Here is a 24,267-nt window from a genome sequence, read left to right on the forward strand (position 1 = left end):
CAGAGGAATCCCTGTGGCCTTACTAGGCAAGATGCCTTCTCCTTCAAAAGGTTAATTCCTCAGTCACCCCACCTCTGATGAGAAAGCGAGGTCATCCAGCAACAAAGAAGCCCCCACACCTGCCTGCCATGCTCTGCCCGTGGAAGATCTAGATTCACAGGACCTGGTCAAACAAGGTCACCCCACCAAGTAGTCCCAGAGGGTCTTAAATGGTTCCACTTCATTAGTTATTAGCAGTTAGGACACGTGACCTTTGGGGAACATCCGTCCTCCTCACTGGTGTTAATTTCTGTTGTTTTTGGTGATGTAAATTCCATTTGGACAACCTGAGGGTTCCACCCTGGGATGCTGATGAGAAGGGGTGAGGACCTCAACACAAACAGAGTAAGCCCGGCATTCGTGACCTGGTTAACTCACCACACACCTTCCATTCCCACTTCAGATGAGGGAAAAACAATGATTTGCGACTGTGTGGGATCTGAGCTGCATTTTGTCCTATCAGAGGTCCTTCCCTCCAGGAGCACACACTCAAGCACACATTCTGCTTGAACTTCCACCCCAGACGCTACTTTCTATAAAACACTCAGACCTGTTGCCAGCATTTTTACAGTTCCCCAGATTTAAGAATCCCCAAACCAGGAGCCATCTGAGACCCTTTCATTTCCCTCATTTTCCAAAGTCTCCTGTCTCCCTCAGTCCCTTCATCCATACAATGGGACAGTCTTGCCTCTCTGGGAGGCGCTAACAGTGGTGTGATTAAGGGTGTGGATGGTGAAATCAAATGCCCAGACTTAGACCCTGGTTAAGTGAGACCTTGGGCAGCTTAATCACATCTGTGCCTCTGTTTCTCTTACATATAGGATGAATTCATAATAGTACCCACTTCACAGAGTGGTCACGGAAATTAAGTCAGGAAAGGACCTAGCCCTTCATATCAGGTTGGTGGATAAGTAATTGCCGTTTTCCCCATCATTACCATTATAGAGTAGTTTTAAGACTCAAAAGTAGCAGAGGTGAAGAAAGTTACCAATACGTCTTCAACTGGTCTCCACTACTTAATGCTCTAATCCAAGTCATCATCCCTTATCACCTGGGCTACTGCAAAAAGCCTTTAGCTTATCTCACTCTAGAATCCTACCCACCAATCTCACTTTCATGACACACTAGAGACCCACTTACTAATTTCCATCATTCTTCTTCCTAAAAACCTTTAGTATCTACCTAGTGCTTATTGGATAAAGTCCAGACTTTCGCCGTGACCTGCCAGGCTTCTGGTGACTGGGCCCTGCCTCCAAAGGCTTCTTTCCTACAAGGCTGCTCCCATCAGCCTGGAATGGGCTCCCCATTTCATCTTTGAGAACGCCCCACATCCTTCTCCACACAATTCAACCACCGTCTCCTCTAGAAAGCACCTCCAGGTCCACTGGGTAACTGATCACTTCCTCTTCCAGAACACAACTCTCCCTGTTACTGGAAGAAGCATGCTCCTGCTTCTTCCAGTAGACTATGTGCTAAAGGCAGGGACAAGGTGTCAGGCACCTGTGTGTCCTGCCATACCTGACACAGTGGCTGGCACTGAGCAGATGGTCTCTAAGCACCTGTGGAGTGCAGTCTCCTCTTGCACTGACTTGGTAATGATCAGGGTCCATGTTATCCCGGGGTTCAACCCCACTGAGATTATTGTAATTAAGTAGCCCCTTGTCTTAGCCTAGGTATGTTTCTCCCCGGTCTCTACCAACAAAGTGGAATTCTGACCAGAAGCCTCTGAAGTCCAGGTCTCATGCAATGCTAAACACGCCCACCTCCCCACCCCCACTCTGACCTCCCCAGAATCCAAAAGGAACATTTAATTTTTAACGCACTCACACTCTGTTGGCATACCAATTAACACCAATTAATCATCTTCATTAGGGAGAGAAAAGATTAGAAAGAGAATTTTGGCTAACAAAATATTCTGTGCTGATATCCAGTGTTTTGGGAACTCATGAGATTAACCCACTCAAGATGAAATCCTCATCAAACCCACCGTGCTCCCTGGAGACCCTGCACTGAACCTCTGGATGTGTCAAAGAAGCACAAACGTCCAGCCAGGGAAGCAGCCAGACACAAAGCTCTGACCACGGCAACCACCCTGAAATTCACGACTGCCCTCCCATGACAGGGATGCTTTGCAATCATAACAGCCCCTGAAATAGGCATCCATCCATTATCATTCCTGAGACCCCAGGGAGGCGGCAAAGATGAATGATGCAGCAAACCTACTCTAAGTAGCTTCTAGTCCAGCGGGGACCAGCTCAACACTCTTCATTCATCAGCCGCCCTCCTCGCAGCTTTATTTATCTCTGGTCTGGCAACTCCAGCCCTCCAGTTGTTCAGGCCAAATTTCTTGCAGTCATTCTCAATTCTGTCCTTCTCCCCTCTTTCACAAACTACTCACCAAAAATAAACTACAAAATACACACAGAACCAAGCCACCTTCTCATCACCTCCACCCAGCAGGCCACCTGGATGACTACAGTGGCCTCTTAACTGCCTCCACACCCACTTCCGTTCTTCATGACCTTCAGTCCACTCTAAACACAGCACCCAGAGGGACTCTTCTACAGAGTAAATCACATCATATCACTCTTCTGTTCAAAATCATCTTCTTGCCTCCTTCAGTCCTTGAAGCAGTCTAGCAGACCCTCTGTGTGTGTTCCCACCATGACTTCTCTTGCGCATTCCCTCCCTCTCTCCCCATATTCCATCCTTGGATAACAATACTGGCCTCCTTCCTTGAACACGTCAGGCACACTTCCACCGAGGGGCCTTTGCTTTGCAGATGCGCCACCGCTCCAAGAGGCCTGCTTAAAGGCCTCGTTGTTTAAAATTGCAACCCGCTACCTTCCCAGCCTCAGCACTCCCAACCCCATTCTCCTGCTCTCTTTTTCTGTTGTTCACGACAGTTACCACAAGCCAGGTGTGGTGGCTCACACCTGTAATCTCAGTAACTGGGAAGCTGAGGTGGGAATATTGCTTGAGCCCAGGAGTTCAAGACCAGCCTGGGCAACATAGTGAGACCCTATCTCTCTAAAAAAATTGTTTTTAGTTAGCCAGGTGTGATGATGTGCACCTGTAGTCCCAACCCCAGCTGCTCAGGAAGCTGGAAGATCACTTGAGTTAGGGAGTTTCAGGCTGCAGTGAGCTACGATTGAACCACTACGCTTCAGCTTGGGCAAACAGAGCAAGACCCTGTCTCAAAAAAAAAAAATCTCTAACATTGTATATAATGTACTTATGTTATTTCTATTTTTAGATAGAATAATAGGGATACTATTTATTTATAGTGTCCCTATTATGTAGGGACACAATAATTTAGAACACTAGGGATATTGTGTTCCCTGGTTAAAATGTAAGCTCAATGATAATAGGAGTCTTTGATTTGTTCATTGATTTACCCAGAGAGTAGGACCTAAAACCCAGTAGGCTCCCAATCAATATTTTACTAGTAAATGGTAAGAGTAATAAAGAGCACTACATATAAATGACTATGGGCATCTCTTAGATCTAGCCAGGGAACGGAGGGGAGAGGAGGTCAGGAAAGGTTGCATAGAAGATATGACATTTGAACCAAACTTTGGAAGATGAATAGGTTTGAACCTGTAGAGTTGAGAGGACAGTAGTCAGGTGGAGGGGTCAGTGTGTCTTATGTTTACAGAGGTCCCATAGAAAAGAGTGGGTTCAATTAGGCACAGAGGGGCAATGGGCTGACTGAGTGGGAGACATAGGCTGAGAAAGCAGACTGGAGCCAGGCTGGGCACGGTGGCTCATGCCTGTAATCCCAGCACTTTGGGAGGCCAAGGCGGGAGGATAATGAGGTCAATAGATCGAGACCATCCTGGCCAACATGGTGAAATCCCATCTCTACTAAAAAATACAAAAATTAGCTGGGCATGGTGGCACATGCCTGCAGTCCCAGTTACTCGGGAGGCTGAGGTAGGAGAATTCCTTGAACCCAGTAGGGGGAGATTGCAGTGAGCTGAGACTGCGCCACTGTACTTCAGCCGGGTGCCTGGCGACAAATCAAGACTCTGTCTCAAAAAAGAAAATAGACTGGAGCCATAGCCTTAATGGCCAGGGACAGGACTGTGCTGATGGAAGCTGCTAGGGATATTGTGATGAGCTGGAGGTACTGGTCTCCTTTTAGCCACTTCTGTTTCATAAAAACACAAACTGGGACTACTTTTCAAAACACCATCAACCTTTACAGATGGATGGCCGGAAGGAGGCTGTTCTCCCTTCCACCCATGCCCTGTTAGGGGCCTTTGCTCAGTTTGCCTTCCCAGCCACAGTCCTGGCCCCTTCCCCACCTTTTACTCCTTAAAGACTAAGAAGGCCCTGGCTCAACCCCTTCCTTGCACTTGCAGCCTGCTCTGGCTGCCACTGGGGGTCATCCGCTTCTTCAAGCCTACAGCACCCCACTGACCCCACTGAACCCTTCCTTGTTCTCTAAACAGTCGCTGTGTGTTCTGCCCCCTCATTCAAATTCTCTGCAACTTGTGGGCAGGGTCAATCTGTGCATCAGGCCTCTTTCGTGGCTTGAGTTCTGAGCATTCAGTATCCAGTAAATGCCTGCTCTGCTCAGTGTTCTTCCAGAGGCAGAGCTGGTGCCTCCCCAGCACGGCGCTCCTACTGGCCACACTTACCACATCCGCTTCTGAGATCACCACCACCGGGCATTCTTTTGCAGAGAAGAACCTCCTGAGAGAGCCAGAGTTAACTTAATGTCTCACCTGAAGAGGGTAGGGTGGTGGCTATTTAGTGGGTTCTGAAGAAAGTGTTTGTTTTGGTTAACAAATGGATGCAATGTACACTGGGAGTGAATGTCAGCATTCACCCTAACCCTTTCCTACTTTGCCAATGGACCGATCCACCTACCTCGAATCTCACAGTTGAGTCTCTGGCACACCCAGAGAACAGTGGTCCCTAAACTTCACACGTGTATCTTTCTCTTGCTTCCCCTTGTCTCTCGCCGTCAGGTAAAAATTATGAAAGTTCGAGGGAGAATGTGTTTCTCTGCGCCCCTCCCAGGCAGCTAAGCATACCCAATTTAAACATAATGTACTGGTGGTAATACTTTTGCAGCACCTGGATGGTTTTTGGCTACTGGAATTTATTTTAGTGGTTTTATCTGATCAGTGGACCAAGGCTTTCCCTAATTAGAACAATTGGTCTGAGCTGATTGGACTGCAGCAGGCCTGGCTTCAGACATGGCTTCTCTTAGTAAACAACACCAGAGAAGGCAGTAATGGCTGGACTCAGAATTCAGTGGAAGAACAATGCCTCTCCCTCTTGCTATTTTCCTACTGACTTCCCATCTGTAGCACATGGCGTAGCCCCAGAATGTCAAAAAAGGGCAGGTGAAAGCCCCCCAAAAATGCACGTGTGCTGGCCAGTCCTCCACAGGCTGTATTTGTTGGTGTTTCACCCTGGAACTGTCCAACATAACCCCTAAAACACCTAGAGAAGGCATTCAGACAGGCAGGGACAAAGCTAGATGCTTGGCTCTGTCTATACCTGGCCTTCAGAGTTATAGCTCTCGCTGGAGGAGCTCTGGGTTCCTCCTGGGCAAACATAATTGATCCCTTAAGTCCCTGTCCATGTGGGGACAGCATCCTACCTTTACCCAGGACCAACCCCCAGGTGCAGTGACTACAGGTGTAAGACCAGGACAGGACACGCAGAGGGGGAGACGACAGAAAAGCTGACAAGCTTGTTGTTACAGGGGGATCTGCTGAAAGGAGTTAATGAGCATGGGTGTAAAAGGAATTGGCTGTCAATACAGCACCCCTACCCCTGCCACTTGGGCAACAAAAATGCCAGTTACTGCCTATGGGATTTCCAAATCAGTAAGAACAGTGGTAAAGCAAGCTAGAGCATATGTGGGGTGGGGGGTGTCTCCACAGGCCATGGAGGTGGAGTGTGTGAACTGACAGAGTCACTGCTGCAGCCCCAGGGTACCGCCAAGGCCAGGCTGGGAGCTGAAATACAGCTGAGGTCATCCTACTTCCCCAGGAAGCACAAGTTCTGACCACAGTGCCCAAGGCTGGTCAGGCAGTGAGAGAATGGAGGAGGTCATCGGTCCACCCTTCTGTGCATCCATCTTGCCCAGGACAGGAGCTCCCCTAAGACTCTCCTTGTAGGCGTCCACTGGTTGTGCTGAACTGGAAGCGTTCTGTACCAAGGGGAGGCCAAGATGTGAACAGGAAAGAAGATAGATGTGTCATAGCCTTGAAAATGGCTATTAACCCCTAGACCAAGGGTAGCGGACAGGCTGTTCTCCACCAGCACCACAGAAGGGGAAATGGGTTTAGCTATAGGAAGGGGATTGGGTTTGTAGAATTACATTTGAAAATAATGTGAATTGTGGAACTCACTCCTTAGTGAGAGGAGTGGGAGAGAAATACAGTTGCCCTTTGAACAGGTGTGAACTGCAATGACTCACTGATTTTCTTCTGCCTCTGCCACTCCTGAGACTGCAAGACCAATCCCTCCTCCGCCTCCTCAACATGAAGAAAACGAAGATGAAGACCTTTATGATAATTCTCATTTCACTTAATGAGTAGTAAATACATTTTCTTTTTCTTATGATCTTTTGTTTGTTTATGAGACAGAGTTTCACTCTGTGGCCCAGGCTGGAATGGTATGCCATGATCATAGCTAACTGCAGCCCTGACCTCCTGGGCTCAAGTGATCCTCCTACCTGTTTTTTTTTTTTTTTTTTAACCAGAGCAAAAGCTGTATTTACACAACACGGGGTTATACAAGGACTTAAAAAGGCGGCGTGAGGAAATGGCGGTCAAGGCTGGTCACAGCGCTGGCCGGCGGCGAGACCCAGGATGTTCACCTTCAGGAAGGACTCCATCTGTTTCCCTGTAACGCCCTCCACGCGCTCCAGGTCCTTCACCTGGCTGAAGGGGCCGTGGAGCTCCCGCCAGCCCACAATGAGCTGGGCCTTCGTCGGGCCAATGAGCTGAAGACTGCAGAGATCCCAGGCTGAGCCTTCGTTCAGCAGATCCAGTATTTTTTTGCGCCCATGAGCCAAAAGCTCCGGGCTGATCTGTAGCTCCCAGCAGGCTCTGAGGCATCCAGGGACTCCAGCTTTCTCTTCCGGCCTTCATTCTTCAGGATATGGGATCTCGGCATTTGGGGATGCTGCCTGCTCCTGAATTAGCTGTAGGGGCATCACCACCGCCTTTTTCAGGGGCTTTGCCACTGTGACTGTGCGGTGCGAAAGGGGCCGGAGCATTGTGGGATAATGGTTCTCCTTTTCCTTTGAGTCTTCAGCCTTTTGGGCCAACACCTTGGCCTCCAGTTCTTTTTGCTTCATCTTAAGCCTCTCGGTCTCCAAGTACTTCTCTTCCACTGTCTTCATGAGCACCATCCGCTCTCGCTTTGGGGTCCCCTGGCTCCCTTGGGAGCTCAAACCATGAGCAACAGTGGTATCAAATAAAACGCCTCCACTACCGAAAGACATCGGAGAAAACCTTAATAGTAGTAAAGAGAATATATTTGTCACTGGTTACAAAAAAAAAAAAGAATGGCAGCGTATTAGAGTTTAGGCTCCACCTCCCGGTTGACTGCTCTGCTCGGCCAGGCAAGGCAAGTAGCGGCGGCGCTTCAAGATGCGCTGCTTGACCACGCCCATGCTGCTGCGAGCCCTGGCCCAGGCTGCCGGTGCAGGACCTCCCGGTCACTGGAGCCTCCACAGCAGTGCAGTGGCAGCCACCTACAAGCATGTGAACATGCAGGAGCCCAAGATGGACATGAGGTCAATGACTGACCGGGAAGCCCAGACCCTGCTGTGGACTGAGCTCCCCCGAGGCCTGGCCATGACCCTGAGCTACCCGTTCTGGGAGCCGGCTACCATCAACTATCCATTCGAGAGGGGCCCACTGAGCCCTCGCTTCCGTGGGGAGCATGCCCTGCGCCGGTACCCATCTGGGGAGGAGCGCTGCATTGCCTGCAAGCTCTGTGAGGCCATCTGCCCCGCCCAGGCCATCATATCGAGGCTGAGCCGAGAGCTGATGGCAGCCGCCGGACCACTCGCTATGACATCGACATGACCAAGTACATCTATTGTGGCTTCTGCCAGGAGGCCTGCCCCGTGGACGCCATAGTCAAGGGCCCCAACTTTGAGTTCTCCAAGAGACGCATGAGGAGCTGCTGTACAACAAGGAGAAGCTGCTCAACAACCGGGACAAGTGGGAGGCTGAGATCGCTGCCAATATCCAGGCTGACTACCTGTACCGTGAGGCCCCGCCCTCTGCTCGCAGCCTACTGCCCAATAAAACCACTCTAACCAAAAAAAAAAAAAAGGCCGGGCGCGGTGGCTCACGCCTGTAATCCCAGCACTTCGGGAGGCCGAGGCGGGCAGATCACAAGGTCAGATCAAGACCATCCTGGCCCAACATGGTGAAATCCCGTCTCTACTAACAATATAAAAATTAGCTGGGCATGGTGGCGTGCGCCTGTAATCCCAGCTACTCGGGAGGCTGAGGCAGGAGAATTGCTTGAACCCAGGAGGCGGAGGTTGCAGTGAGCCGAGATTGCAAAACTGCACTCCAGTTTGGCTCCTGGTGACAGAGTGAGACGCTGTCTCAAAAAAAAAAAAAAAAAAAAAAGAGCCTCCCCAGTAGATGGAACCATATAGGCAGGCGCCACCATGCCTGGCTACTTTTTTAAAACATTTTTGTAGAGATGAGGTCTTGCTGTGTTGTTCAGACTGGTCTAGAACTCCTGGGCTCAAGCGATCCTCCCACCTCAGCCTCCAAAGTGCTGGGGTTATAAGCATGAGCCACCATGCCCAGCCTCCTTATGATCTTCTTAATGGCATTTTCTTTTCTCTAGCTTACTTTACAATAAGAAAACAGCGTATAAAACACAGAACATACAAAATATGTGTGAATTGACTGCTAATGTTCCTGGCAAGGCTTCTGTTCAGTAGTAGGCTAAGCTTCTGGGAAGCCAAAATTTATTCATGGAGCTTCGACTGTGCAAGAAGTTGGCACCCTTAACCCCTTCATCTTTCATGGATGGACTATATTACAAATCTGGCGGCCTGGGAAGGTTTAAGGAAAGTTATTCCCAAAGAGAGGTTAACTGTATCCTCTCTGAATTCACATATTAAAATCCTAGGCGCCACTCCCTCAGAATGTTACTTTATTTAGAGAGAGGGTCTTAACCCAGATGTCAAAATGACACCATTAGGGTGGGCTGTAATCTAAAATGACTCATGTTCTTGTAAAAAGGGAAATCTGGACACAGTGACAGACATGCATAGAGGGGAGCTGCCATGAAGACCCACAGGGAGGAGATGGCCGTCTATAAGCCAAGAACAGTGGTCGGGGGCAGATCCTTCCCTCACAGCCCTCAGGAGGACCCAGCCCTGCTGGCACCTTGAACTTGAACTTCCAGCCTTCAGAACTGGAGACAATAAATGTCTGTTGTTGAAACCCCCCGGTATGTGGTACTTCATTACCACTGCCCTAGCAACTAATGCAATTGTTAACGATCCTTTGTACAGCTGTAAAGTTCCCAGGAATACATGAAAGGTGTCTTCTTATAGTTCATCCCCAGGAAGCCTGGAATGGTTCGCTGCTAATAAAGCTTCCCTCTTGCTGAACTCTGCCCTCTGAAGACAGGAGCTAATTTAATTCAGCACAATGCCTGGACACAGTAGGTACTTAGGAAAGTCATTTTGTTTTCTGTTGTTGAAAAGCTTTTTAACTCCTTTTTATCTAAATCCTAAAAAAAAAAAAAAAAAAAAAAAACAAAAGAAACAAAACCACGGATATGTTTGAACACATTCAAGATTTTGCTTCTGTTTAGACACGGAACTATAAACATGCATGTGCGTGTGTGTGTGTGTGTGTGTGTGTGTGTGTGTGTGTGTATGTAGAGGGAAACAGAGACAGAAAGAGATGGAGTGGGGAGAGAGAGAAAGAGAGAGAGAATTTTCTCCCAAGACTTTCAGTGGGTGGCTGGAAAAAAAAGTCAGCATCACGCCAGCATTATAGCTGCTGTTTGGGACTATTTATAGAGCTGGCCACGGTCATGTCAGATCTTTAAAAGAAGCAAAAGACCTGGGTGCATTCTAGAAGCAGGGAGAAGGAACCCAAGTCCCAACACCCTGTGCAGTGGAAAGCTACATCCCTATGGAAGTCACAATTTACATTAGCTACACCAAACCCAGAGCCTCCGAGGATTTTAGGGAGCTCATTCCAGCACCCAGTGTAGTGAAAGAATAACACAATGGCCACTGCATTTTCAAGCCTTAAAAAAGCTCTGCAATGAATGAATGAATGGCTTCCAATGGCAGAAAACATATAGCAGTTCCTCAGCAAAGGGTCTCTAAGTGGCTGGTGGTCAACTGTCAATCACAAGAGCCAGTCTCACTGAATGGATACGGGGGGTGCCCTGAAACATTTCAGCAGGGGCAAAGTTAGGGCCAAAACCTGTCCCCCCCACTCCTCACTTGAAGGTACCTCCTCCTTGCCTCATCTCACAGATGATGGCATTAAGAATGAATTAAACAAAAATATTTAAACTTACAGAACACTTGGGACATCTGCACTAAAAGAAAAAAACACTATTTCTATAATATTTCACAGATCTAAAGCAAGTGTGTCCTACTTTCAGTAAAACCAATATATTTAAAAATTCTGATTTTGAAACCAGATATATCAGAAGTAAGTTGTCCAACTTAGAAAAATGAGTTTGTTCCACACAGGCCAAGGCCTCTATTTTACTCACCAGGGAATGTCTAACACATAGCCCGAGACCTGACAGGCTACATATCCTCAAAAGGTATTTGTTGTATAAGAGAATTATCTCTGTTAAATAGGCCGTTCCTCTGGTGCACTCAATGTACTACAGAATTTACAAACATTTCCTTCCCACGCCGTCATCCTTGCCACATAAGGTTCGGCAGGTGAGAGGAGCTGGAGAAGGAGCTCTGGCCTCAGAGGACTGTTTCCTGGGAGATGCCCCCTCCTCTGGGCCCATCGCCTCTGCTGAGTGTTTTTCAGCATCCCAGGCAACTCCAGCCCCATGTTCTATCAGCATTGTGTGGGCAGGACTGCTTTTTTGTTGTACGAAACTGCTTCCTGGCTTTCCAACAACCCTAAAGGAGAGAGAGTAGCTGATTTCCATTCTGGCTGTGGCTTTGCTAGTGACTGGCTCTTGGGGAATCTACCATGTCTATGGCTTCCTCGAAGCTAATGAATTTCAGGGCAGCGTGTAAATGGGGACAGCCTATCCACTGTACCCGACACTGTCTCCACAGCACACTCACGTCTACCTCTTTGTTCCAAAATATTTGTTTGAGCCAGGCATGGTGGTGCATATCTACAATCCCTACACTTTGGGAGGCTGAGGCAGGAGGATCACTTGAGGCTAGGAGTTCAAGACCATCTGGGGCAACATGGCCAGACCTGAGCCCTACAAAAAAAATTTTAAAAATTAGCCGGGCATGGTGGCTCTGACCTGTAGTCCCAGCTACCCAGGAGGCTGAGGCAGAGGAAGTTCTTGAACCCAGGAGTTCCAGTCTGCACTAAGCTGTGATCATGCCACTGTACTCCAGCCTGGGCAACAGAGCGAGACCCTGCCTCTTAAGAAATAAAAATGAAATAAATGTTTCTTTCCATCTCCAAAACATTTGTTACTTCCATGTGAATCAGGGAGGAGTAAGAAATGGTTCCACACAAAGCGTTCTGATGGGCTTTTAGGGAATCCACGCCAAGAAGGAATCATAGTAAAACATCCACTGCCTAAACAGGGGAACGACTCAGAGATGACTCGGTCTCATTTTCTTTCTGTAATTTTTATTATTTGTGTTATAAAAATGAATAAAGACTCACTATAAAATATTTGAAAACTGCAAAAAATATATATAAAGAAGAAAACATGTTACCATGCAGAGAGAATCTCTATTTGCATTTTGGCATATTTTATTTACAGTTATGCACAGACCTATTCCATTAGCCAGTTTAGAAGATATTTCATTTTCAGCTTCATGAGCATTGTCTCACATCATTAATATGCTTCAAATACTTTTATAGGGTAACCTGGTACCGCATCCTATGGACGTACCGTAATTTACTTAACTAGTCTTCACTGCTAGGGAGGTTTGAGGAGGACAGATGGCACTGCAGTAAACAATTTTGTGCACACGTGTTTCCCCAGATTTCTGATTATTTCCCTAGGATGGGATCCTAGGACTAAATCAAAAGGTACAGAAATCCAGCCATGTGCGGTGGCTCACACCTGTAATCCGAGTACTTTGGGAGGCAGAGGCAGGTGGATCACTTGAGGTCAGGAGTTCAAGACCAGCCTGGCTAACATGGTAAAAGCCCGTTTCTACTAAAAATACAAAAAAATTAGCCGGGTGTACTGGTGCGAACCTGTAATCTCAGCTACTCCAGAGGCTGAGGCAGAAGAATCACTTGAACCCGGGAGGCAGAAGTTGCAGTGAGCTGAGATCACACCACTGCACTCCAGCTTGGGCAGCAATAGTCAAACTCCATCTTACAAAAAAAGAGTACAGAAATCCTAAAAACTCATGCTTTCCAGAAAGACAGCACCGATTACAGTTCCATACCGCATCTCTGTGACACTGAGCAATGTCATCTTTAACCTTCAATAATTTTATAGCTGGAAAATGGCAACTAATTTCCATTCTAATTAACATTTTTATTATTGTTATTATTGGAATTGTTATTGGTGATAAGTGTTTGGCTTGAATCATCACCCTTCACCACAAAATGCCTATGAGGTAGGCCATCTTGTCCTTGTTCTAACAGGAGGAAACAAGGCACAACCAAGAGACCTGCGCAAGGTCAGACCTCTAACTTCAGAGCCAGGACTCCATGCTTTGCTCCAAAGCCACCCACCTGACTATGACACTATGCTAATTACTCAGGGACTTAAACATTCTTCCATGTATTTTTAGCTGTTATATTTCTCTTTCTCTGAACTATAGTAAATTTATTTTCTGTATGGAAAACACCCCCCCAGCATGTTGAATGTTTTGACACTCTACGCTCGTACCGAGATTCACACATCACCCCCTAACTCCTCCTCAGCTCAGTCCAACCCAAACAACCACCCAACTCCCCACACCGTTGAGTATGACACAGCGTCTTCCCTGTAGGTTAAAACACACTTAAACTGGCTTCACCTAACTTCTCGAGACTACTTAGAATGTTCTGGAATTTATGTAAACCTTGATTTAAAAATGTCAGTTGACTGACTGGGCATGGTCGCTCATGCCTTGTAATCTTAGTGCTTTGAGAGGCTGCGGTGGGAGGATCGTTTGAGGCCAGGAGTTCAAGATCAGCCTGAGTAACATAAAAAGGCCCCATTTGACAAAAAAATTTAGAAACAAAAATATTTCGCTGCGTGTGGTGGCACACACCTGTGGTCCAGCTACTGGGGAGGCTGAGGCAGGAGGATCACCTGAGCCCAGGAGGTCGAGGTTACAGTGAGCCTGATCATACCACTGCACTCCAGCCTAGGCAAAGAGCAAGACCCTGTCTCAAAAAAAAAAAAGAAAAAGAAAAGGAAAAATATCTGTTCCTAGTCAAAGCAACAATACTTAGGAGCAACTGCATAGCAACTGATAACACAGACCAACTTTAAGAAACAGCTCTCCCCAAAGCCCATGCTATCAGAATACTCATTCTTTTCCTTCTAGGGGTGCAATGAGACGTTGATTGTATTTTTTCCATACAGAGATGGAACTAGCTCAACCCAACAGCTCCCATGACAATGTAGTGGTTAAGTGCATAGTAAGGCCAGCCACTCTCCATCACAGCCACTCCTCACAAGTCTGAGGACAGATGCCACCACCCTCCCCCATAGTGGGCAGAATCACCTGGAAGGATGAGAGCCCCAGAAACCCTGCCCTGGGCCTAATTAGAGGAAACCCTTGCACCCAACATTGATCCCGGTGCTGACAGCCGAAGGAAAGGTGAGGAGGGAGGGCATTTCTTTCCTTTGAAGTCACCTGCTTGTCCAAAAATTCATGCCGCAGAAAAGTTCTGCAGAATCATAAACCAGCTTTGTGGCTGCCTCAGAGCTCATTCTGCAACTCACAGCTGATCCTTCACTTGATTCAGCTCAGGTTAGAGAGATGGATAGGGTTTTCCCACAAATCACTTGATTAGTATGAGAAATCTATGTTTCTGCTGTTCTGAGCATTGCAGGAATTTTGGGTTCCCTTTAGACCTGTCTCAATATTATGGTTCTAGAAGCTTTCAGAGTTTCCTTTCTAGGATTTATTTTTCTGAGGGTGCTACCCTGGCAACGCTACCTTGTTCCTCTCCAGTGTCTTTCTTCCAAAGAATGCAAAAACCCTGGCCAGCAGGATTTGGGAGGAAGTGCTGAAGCTGTGACAGTCAGACACAGGTATTGTAGCTTTCTTACTAATCACCCCAGCAGCTCTGCAGCAAGCAGTGCCACAGGTCACCCCTGACCTGGCCACCTTAGTCCCCTGGCCTGGCACACCTGGAGAGAGAACTCCTAGATGCCTGCTGCCGTCATCACCACCAGCAGCGGCTTTTATCACTGGCCATAGATCCTGGAGCACTTTGCACATTACAGGCACTATGCTAGAAGCTTGACACCTACACTCCAACTAATCCCCACCCCAGGCCTATGAGACATGTACCAGGTGTTTCAGAGCTGGGGACACTGGGACTTTGAGCAGGCTCCTGGACTATGTGAGCAAAGTCTGTGGAGTTACCTTGGATTAGACCAACTCCAGCTCACTACAGCTCTGTACTTTCAGATTGTCTATTTCACCCCCAAAGACCACCAGGAGTCAGTTGTGAAGAAAACTGGGTGAGTTCTCTTCCTTGCTCAATCCTGAGCCACAGACTCCTTATTGCCGCTATCACTCTGCCACCCGACCTCACTCTCTAAAAGTGAACCCAGCGTGCTGGGCCCTTTGCAACAGGAAGAGTTCCCTCTCAGAGAAATTGACAGACCCAGGGCCAACTGCACATCATGAGGCCAAAGTCCTTTCAGGCTGTCCTGATGGCGCGCTGACATAAACAGGCCCCTTGGCACCCTTGCTGAGACTCCCTGAGTAAATGCTGTGTGTCCCTTCAGCCTCAGTTCCCACCCTCAGTCCCAGGCACTGCAGCCTCCACAAAAAGTCATTCTGCCACGTATGTGACCTTAGACTGTGCTCTTTGCCAAAGCCCCAAGCCAGTTTCTTTCTCTACCAGGCCACGTGTTCCCTGGTCTGTTTTCCTTTTTCTTTCCCTGTGGACATGGAGATAGAATCGTTAGGTGTTCCATTTCTTCCTGGTTCACACCAGCATTTCCCTCTTCCTAGACTACCTGGAATGTTCAACTCCTCTCCAGGCAGGCTCTTCGTCTCCTTGCCTCCCTTTCTCCCTCCCTCCTGGATGCCTGAGACAGCAAAGGATTCAGCTCCCACCTTCTGAGATCCACCCTCCCATTCAATCACATGACCCTGGGTAAGTCCCTTCTCTTCCCAAGACAGTTTCTTAAGGTAAAATTAGAGAAGGTGATCTTCCTCTCACTCCCTCCTCCCTCATAGGAGATACTTTTGAAAACAAAGCAAGAGGTCTCAAAAGCAAAAAGCTGTAGGAGGAGAGCAGAAAGCGCCTAACTCCCCCTGAGCCAGGTTAATGGACTCTGCACCCCTGCCACTTGCCTGATTTCTGAGGAGGGTCATTCCTCACTCCCGGCAAGCAACTCCATTTCTTTTCAATACAATCCTACAAGAGCCACCTCAGCCGGAGCTCCAGGCCTGGAGGAATCTATGAGACTGTTTTTGAGGATCTCGATCCACGTCCTCATCTTGGCCTTATTAATTCAGTCATAACTCTCCGAGCTCACAGGGCCCGTTTTGCAGTGAAAGACTTGAGTGACGGCACTGGAAGAAACCTTTTAATTTTGATGTAGACACTCAGCACATCTCTCTGTCACTGTCTGGCATCCCTGTCGCTCTGTGGGCAGAGGGCAGTCACCTCCATGACCCGCCGGGCCAAGGTCTTCCCTGTCCTGTCCCAAAGCTTGTGATCCACCATGCTACTCTCTGAGAAAATAAAGGCATCCAAGAGGGTCCCCACCCTGCCCCATCTACCCCATCACATGGGCTCTGGCTACCGTCTCCTCTTCCCCTGAGAGCTGTCCAAGAGGCCAGTCCCCACTCCCTCACCCCACTTGAGGCCATTCTCACCTCCATGCCTCCACTATCATCTTTGTGCCCTGCACACTGACTCATTTCCATCCAATACAAACATCCCCCTACTTTCCCCATTTTTAAATAGCAACACTAGCTTTGACCCCACATATCCCTAGAGTTGACGTTTCCTTTATTTGCATGGCTTTCCAGCTCCACTCCTCCAGGAAGCTGTTTGCATGTGCCATCTCCAGTGCCTCTCCTTGAACCCACTCCAAGGAGCCTCTCTCCTCATCTTCCACCAGAGTGCTTTCATCAGCTCACCCACGGCCTCCACACTCCTTACGTGCAGTCTTTAGTCCTCGTCTTACTTCTTATGCCAGCAGGTTTTGACCCAGCAGATCACTAATTCCTTCTGCAGAAATGCTTTGCTTAGTTTCTGAGGCAACCTCCTCCCGGTCCGCCCCCATCTCCAGGCTGCTCCCGCTCAGTCCCCATTGCTGGTTCATCTTCAGTGTCCTGGGTCCAAGGTCAGCAAACCTGTGGCCTGTGGGTGGATCTCCTGCTTTGTAAATAAAGTTTTATTGGAACACAGCCATGCTCCTTCATTTATATGTCCTCCATGGCTGTTTCTGTGCTGCAGCAGCAATGCCGAGTAGCTGCAGTAAAGACTGCACAGCCTGTAAGGCCTAAAATATCTACGATCTGGCTCTTTAAGAAAGAGTTTGCAAACCCCAGACTAGATCTATAAATACTGCCATTCTCAGGATCCGTCTTTCTACGTCCTATCCATCTACACTCACTCCCTAGCAATCTCATAGAAATCATGAAACACTGCTCACTCCCAAGGTCCTCTAGCTTAGAGCTCATCTCTGAACTCCAGACCAAAACACAACTGTCTAGTGGGTACTTCACTTAGAGCTCCAGCACCCCCCAAACAAACACTTCTTTCCCCTCCGCTCCTCACAATTTCTAATTTGCTCCTTCCACAGTCTTTCCCACCTCAAACCAAAAGTCTTGGAATTATCTTTGAACACTCCGGTCTCTCAATCGCCACCTTCAACCCATCAGCAAATCCTGCCAGCTCTCCCTTCAAAACATACCCAGGGTCTAACCTCTCCCTCCCTGCTGATACCACCCGACCCCAGGCAGCACCCGTCTTGCCAGGACCAGTGCCTCCCAGGGCGTCTCTGCCTCCACATGGCCCCACTCCACTGTGCTATCAACATAGCGGCCAGAGTGATCCATATATTCATTCTTCACATTTGTATTTTTCACAATATGTGAAAAATGCCTCAAAATTCGTGTATTTATTTTGAGGCAGAGTCTTGTTCTGTCATCCAGGCCAGAGTGCAGGCACGGTCATAGCTCACTGCCACCTTGAACTCCTGGCCTCAAGCGATCCTCCTGAGCAATCATTTTAAATCATAGACAATGTTACTTCTTGTCTATGGCTCAAAACTCCCAGTGGTTCAAGGAAGCACACCCTGTCCTCACAGCTATTCCTGGCATCCCAAGTGTCTCTAGCTTCAGGGGCTACTTGGGCTGGACTGCTGGTCTCCCAAATACCCACAGGGACCACCCCTCGCTGCCTTCAGGTGTCTGGCTAAGCGGCATGTATAAGTGAGACCCTCACACTCCCTGTTCCCCCAGTGGGGCGTCGTGTTCCTCCCTTGCACTCAGTGGCCCTTCCACAGGTTATCTTATGTGTTTACCATCTCTCTCCCCAACCTGAACCTAAGCTCTGAGAGGCTGAGAACTGGGTCACTTTTTCCATGGCTGGATCCTCTAAGCTTACAAGTGTACCTATCAATTCTCAACATTCTGAGCAATGAATAAGAGAGCACATAACATGTCAAAAGCTCATGTCTCCTATTAAGGAAACTGAAGGATGGGGAAGAGATGCACATTGTTTGCCTCATGGAGAAATCAAAGAACAGAGCTCAAAACTCACACAGCCCCAGAGCCAGAGTGTTCCTTGCTGAAGAGACTGAAGCCAACCAGTCCCCAATGACAAAGAGGACAGGTCAGGGAATGCCCTGCCAGCATCTTTCTTCAGACCCCTGGGGATCAGGAGGGGCAAATGCAGAAAGGGCTTCTCTGGGGGCAGACAGCGCAATGCCCCAACCGCCTCCTGCCCTCACTCCTCCAGGCCTCCAGAGTCACACAGCTTGGAGTCCTGGCTGCAGCCCACAGCGGGTGAGTGCATGGCACAGCACAGCAGACGGTACACAGGCTTGGAGTCAGCCACTCAGGGGCACCTTGGTGAGTCTTGGCTTTCTCATCTGTAAAACCAGGGTGATGACCAAATGCTTCAACAGTTGAAAACAGTGGGCAGCCTTAGGTTCTTTTTCTGTCTTTCTGGTTTGTGTCTTATCACACCAGAGTCTACCACTAACTTTAAAAGACATTATGCACTGGCTTGCTCCTGTGCTGAGAGCTGCTCCCAAATTTCTGAACATCCCTTCTTGGGGTTCTCCAACAATTCCCCACTGTGCTCCCATTTTTCTTTCTTTTTCTTCTTGTCTCATAACTTCTCCTTTCTCTTCCCACATTCTGAAAATCTTCCAATCCTAATCTCACTACATATTCACTACATGAATAGTAATTGCTTGAACATTTGTGGTTGGAATGATTGATTTTAAAAGCCTGTTTTGGCTGGGCGTGGTGGCTCATACCTATAATCCCAGCATTTTGGGAGGCCGAGGCCGGTGGATCACCTGAGGTTGGAAGTTCAAGACTAGCCTGGTCAACATGGTGAAACTCCATCTCTACTCAAAGTACAAAAATTAGCCAGGCATGCCTACATGGTAGGCACCTGTAATTCCAGCTACTCAGGAGGCTGAGGCAGGAGAATTGTTTGAACCCAGGAGGCAGAGGTTGCAGTGAGCTGAGATCATATCACTACACTCCAGCCTGGGCAACAGAGCAAGACTTCGTCTCAGAAGGGAAAAAAAGGTGTGTTTTGTGATTTGTAAAATAGTGGTTTACTATAGGAAATTTGGAAAATATAAAAAAGTTTAAAGAAATCAAAAGTCATCTGTTTCCCAAGGCACGGTAAGGACTGACAAGACAGCAACCCTCACAATCTCATTTTCTCTCTTCCTGCAGCCCCACAGAGCAATTGCATTCTCAACAGGAACCAAAGCCAGGGAGATGGCAGAGGGGAAAAAACAGCTATGAGCCCCCCAGCCTCTGGGCTCCCCCTCCCTTTAGTCCTCTCACAGCCATGTGATTGCAGGTGTAATAAACAGGAGGGACTTCTGAGATGGAACCTGGCATGCTGGGGCACCTCTTGCCACTGTCCCTTCCCATCTCCCAGTGGAGCCAATCTGCCCCTGGGCAGCCACAGACAGTCCGTGCCGGCTCTCAGCTCCAGATCTGCACTTGCACCCAGCATGCCCCTCCTGCCTTCCATGAGGCCAGCATCCTTCAGTGCTCAGGGCTTGGGACCCTCTGCCCCCGTGAGTCCTGTGAGTCCATGTTCACCTTCTCCTGCATCCACTTTTCTCAGCACCTACACTCGACCTCAGCTGAATACACCCTTGGACCCAAAGTCATTACTCTTAACTTCTCCAGCATCTGCCAGGGCTCCACAAGGTGCTACTCGCACCCCTCCTTCTCCAGAAACATCAGGTAGGCCAGCAAGAAGCCCTTACCGATGACAGGTAGGGCTGTATTTGCAGACAGAAAATCTAGCTCATTCCATGCCTGGCTTATTCCTGCTGCCCTTACAAATTAAGTAGAGTGGCTTTGCCTTTCCAAGCATCAGTTTCTCCCTCTGCAAAATGGGGGTGCCAGCACCTTCCCCACCCACCTCAGAGGCTTATGAATACAAAACACCATACAATGAGTTATTATTAAAATAATCAGAGCAGCAAACAGCCAAGCTTACACTGTAGGCTTACACTGTTCCTCTTTGTCCTGCCCTACTTTCAGGCAGGCTTGTCCACTTTTCCCATTAGCCTGTGAACGGTCCAAGGGTGTGCCCATCAGAGCCGCCACCTGCCCTGCCTAGGGAAGGCACCCCGGAGCCCCCAGGTGACCCTGGCACACACCATGGAGCCAGCCAGCTGTGACTTTCACCCTGTGCAGACTGTCTTGGGCTGCCTGGAGTTTATGCACCAAAGGAAACCACAGCGGGGAGCACACACATTCGGGAAAAGCATTCACAAATGCGACATCCATCAGGAGGGGACACAGAGGGCCACCACAGGGCGGGGGTAGGGGGTGCGAAGCACCCAAACTCCCTGCTGTAAATGGGATAGCTGCCTCACATTCATTTGGTCTTAATTAATAAGTAGATTGAGCCAAAGGCGTGGCTTCTGGGAAGGAAGGATGAAAGGAAGGAAAGGTGGCTCGTGCTTTCTTGAGGAAATCCACCACCCTCTTCTAGAGCACATGGAACCCCCAAAGTAGCCCACTCTGGAAAAAGCATGGTGTGGGGCAGCACAGTTTCTTGTTTCTATAGTAGCAAAGCCACTCACTGGCTCTGTGACCCCAAGGCACAGCCTCTTGCTCTGAGCCTCAACTTCTCTGGTTGTGAAATGAGGAGATATATGTGATACACCCGTTGAAATGCTAAGGTAGGCCTGACCACCGCAGGTGACAGGGCCCGGAGGTGTGAGCGTGGCCAGGAGGAAGGAACACAGATGTTCCTCGCACAGGGATCGCACACTCCGCACCTGGCTGCAGCAGACGTCCAGCCCTTTCTGATGAAGCAGGCGGCCCTTGCTGGATTTCATGTGAGCATTTCTCTTCTCCCACCAGATGGACTCAGGATGCAGGCATTTCACATCCTAGTGAACAGCATTGCACCCAGCTTGCTATAGGGATAGGCCCTGCTTGAATGCGTGTGGTTTGAATGACTGATTTAAAAAGCATGTCATCTAATTTATAAAATAACATGTTTACTGTAGGAAATTTGGAAAGTTCAAAAAACTTTAAAGAAATCAAAAGTCACAGGTTTCCCAAAAGGCAGCGATAACCACTATTAAGATTTTGATAATATACTCTTCTAGTTTTCATGACTACATACACCTTTTGTTATAATTGCAATTATACTCTATTTACTTTTAAGTCTTTACTTACTTAATATATATTATTAGCATGTTCCTACATTCTTATGTATTATTCAATGTAATTTTAATAGTTCCCTTGATTTCCATTTTATGGAGGAGCCATATTATATTTAACTAATGCCTCCATGCAATGTTTTCTGATAATGAATAATGCTGAAAGGAATGTTCTTAATTAGAACTATTTTGTGCATCTCTATTTCCTAAGGATAAATTCCTAGAAGAGGAATTGCTTACTGGCTCAAAGGGTCTATTTTTTTGAGACATGTCTCCCATATTTCCAAATTATCTTCCCACCAGCTAAGTCTAAAAATGCCCAATTCCCAACAACACTGGATATGATATTATCATTTTAATTTCTGCTAATGTGTTAAATGGATAACAATACCTTATTTTCATTTCACATTTTAATTATTAGTGAGGAGAGACGCTTTTATGCATTTTTCTGGCCATTTTGTTATGTGAACTGTCTATTCCCATTCTTTGCTCACTTCTCAATCAGGGAAAGGCTAATTTTTAAAAATACTTTTTGAAAAAGAGAGTAAGTCTGCAACCCCACAGAATGACCCCATTCCCCACATCTCAGCATCACCTCCACTGGAGTGTTAATTCTAACGTCCAATGTAGAGCCTTCTCCTATAGTTTAAACCCACTTCCTCCCACCCCAGCTTCAGTGGGAACACTGCTCTCTCTTTCATCTAACACCGTGACCTTTCTTTGTCACCTGTCAGCTTCTCCTCCTGGGGATGAATAATTCCTCTTCATTTTTGCCCGATCTAGTGTAACTTACAAAGTCAAAGCCTCGGCCTCCTCCCTCTCCCTGGTGCGGCTGTCTTCCTGCAGGCCCTCACCATTTCTCAGCTGGACAGCAGCAAATTACTTCTGAACTGGCCTCTTGGGCCCAGGCGTGACCCCCTTCCCTTTGAGCCCCTCTCAAACCTCACCTCCACTCTTCATTTCACAATTGCTGGACCATTTTTCCTAGATGCAAATGTGAGCATGTCATTTCCTGCCTGACACTTTTCTGCCCTTCCATGAGGCAGCGGCCCCTCCCTACCTGGTGGGCACCCACAGGCCTAGCTCCTCTTGCCCCCAAAACATGCCTCGTATGAGCAGATTCAGGAACATCCATGTCTCATTAACACATTGTGCCAATCACGCGCTGGATGGACTCCTGCGACCGTGACTCCCTCCTCCCCACCCTCTTCCCATCCACCTGATGGCACCTATTCACACCTCAGGTCCCACTCAGGTGTTACTCACTCCCAGAAGTTCCTCTGCCCACCCCAAATAAGGAGAATCATGATGTACCCTGCGCCCAGATGTACTCTGTCCACTTAGTACACCTGACTACATTCCACTAAGGTCTGTGGCATCAGAATCGAGGGCAGGGGCCGGATGCGGTGGTACGGGCTTGTAATCTCAGAGCTTTGGGAGCTGAGGTGGGAGGATTGCTTGAGGCCAGGAGTTTGAGGCTACAGTGAAGCATAATTGCACCACTGCACTCCAGCCTGGGCAGCAGAATGAGACCCTGAAGATGGAAAGGGAAAGGGAAGGAAAGGAAGAAGGGAAGGAAGAAGGGAAGGGAAGGAAAAAGAGAAGGAAAGGAAAGGGAAGAGAAGGGAAAGGAAGGGAGAAGGGAAGGAAAGGAAGAAAGAAATTGAGGACAGGGTGGTGAGCTCAGTGGAACATCACGGTGAGTGGAATGGATGTATGCGGGCACTGGGTCGGCAACCCTGCAGGCGTATCCTTTAGGTTCTCACCATGAGCCACGTGGGCTGCTCTTCCCTCTGCAGATGAGCACTGCGGTCCCTGGGTTTCCTCCCTTTCTGGGCTGACCCACTGCTCCTCTCGTGTCTGCATCTTCCCAAGCTTGAGTCTGTCTCACACCTTGGGCCACCTGCCTGGCCCACCCAGCCCCTGGTGTTCCCCGGGCCCTCTGCCCCTGAGGCATCTCCATGCCTTGTCTCAGCCACTCTGGAAGGACAGCCTGCCCTGCTGCTTGAGGGGCTTATGGTCTTGCTGGGCCAGTTCCTGCAGGAGAAGGACCCTCTAGTTCCTACCCCCATGCTGGACACAAAGGCCCAGGATGCCTTTGTTAGCACAGGGACGCCCTGGTCAGCCAGGGACATGGGAGGGCTATGCCCTCCCCACAGGACACTCACTGCCAACCCTGCACTGTCCTGTTGCTGCCTAGCTCAGCACTAACTTGGGTGCTTTCTTCTTTCTTCTCAGGGCTACACACAGGATGGATGGATTCTGTGGTGCTAAGTTCACCAGTTTATCTTGCTTCCTACTTGGCTCAAACCAACACAAAGCAAAGGCCTCCACAGATGGCCATGGTCTCATTCTCAAAACTGAGACTCCCTGACTTCACTGACAGCCTTTCGGTTCAGAGCTAAGCCGCCCCGCCACTGGGCCACCACGCCACCTCCCCGAATTCCCTCACATAGTATGTTCATTGTGTTTCATAAGGTAACAGGTGATGTGTCTTACCCAGAGTGATCCATGCTGCAGGCCTGTCTTATTTCACGTATCCAATGAGGAGTTTGCAGAGAAATTTAAAGTCTCTCTTCCCTTTGTAAGATTCAGATTAAGTATCTCTCTGCTTCCGTGTCTCTCCTCTCATCCTCTTCCAGTCTACCCATCCCCTCCTCTCAGCTCTGGTTTGTAGAATGCATTTCTGCCACCCTGGCCTCGCAGCCACACTCAGGAGCCCCCACAGGGATGGGTCAACAGCCCCTCCCAGCCACTCAATCAGAACTAAAGAGTCATCAGAATCAACAGAGAAGTTGGTGGCATGCACGGTGTTAGTAACAGGCACTCAATAAATATTGCTTAACCACAGGTGTCCCTGTCTTTGCCATTTGGTTACAGAGAAATTAGGAGCCTAGAGAAAGCAAATGGTCTACTCAATTTGGAAATGAGAAGAAAATGAGCTACAAAGCAAATAACACTGACTTGCGAGATGGAGGACCGGGATTCTGGTCC

General features: G+C 48.4%; 1 protein-coding gene and 2 pseudogenes across 3 annotated transcripts in view; 1 reads left to right on the forward strand and 2 right to left on the reverse strand.

Annotated features, from left to right (window-relative positions):
- ZMAT4 (zinc finger matrin-type 4) overlaps positions 1–24,267 on the reverse strand; it is a 360,398-nt gene that overhangs the window by 330,893 nt on the left and 5,238 nt on the right. The gene's annotated exons all lie outside the window — the stretch shown is intronic.
- LOC100409298 (kinesin-like protein KIF22 pseudogene) lies at positions 6,716–7,644 on the reverse strand (annotated as a pseudogene).
- LOC118146797 (NADH dehydrogenase [ubiquinone] iron-sulfur protein 8, mitochondrial pseudogene) lies at positions 7,622–8,400 on the forward strand (annotated as a pseudogene).

Source organism: Callithrix jacchus, chromosome 13 (assembly GCF_049354715.1).
Source record: "Callithrix jacchus isolate 240 chromosome 13, calJac240_pri, whole genome shotgun sequence".
Lineage (NCBI taxonomy): Eukaryota > Metazoa > Chordata > Mammalia > Primates > Cebidae > Callithrix > Callithrix jacchus.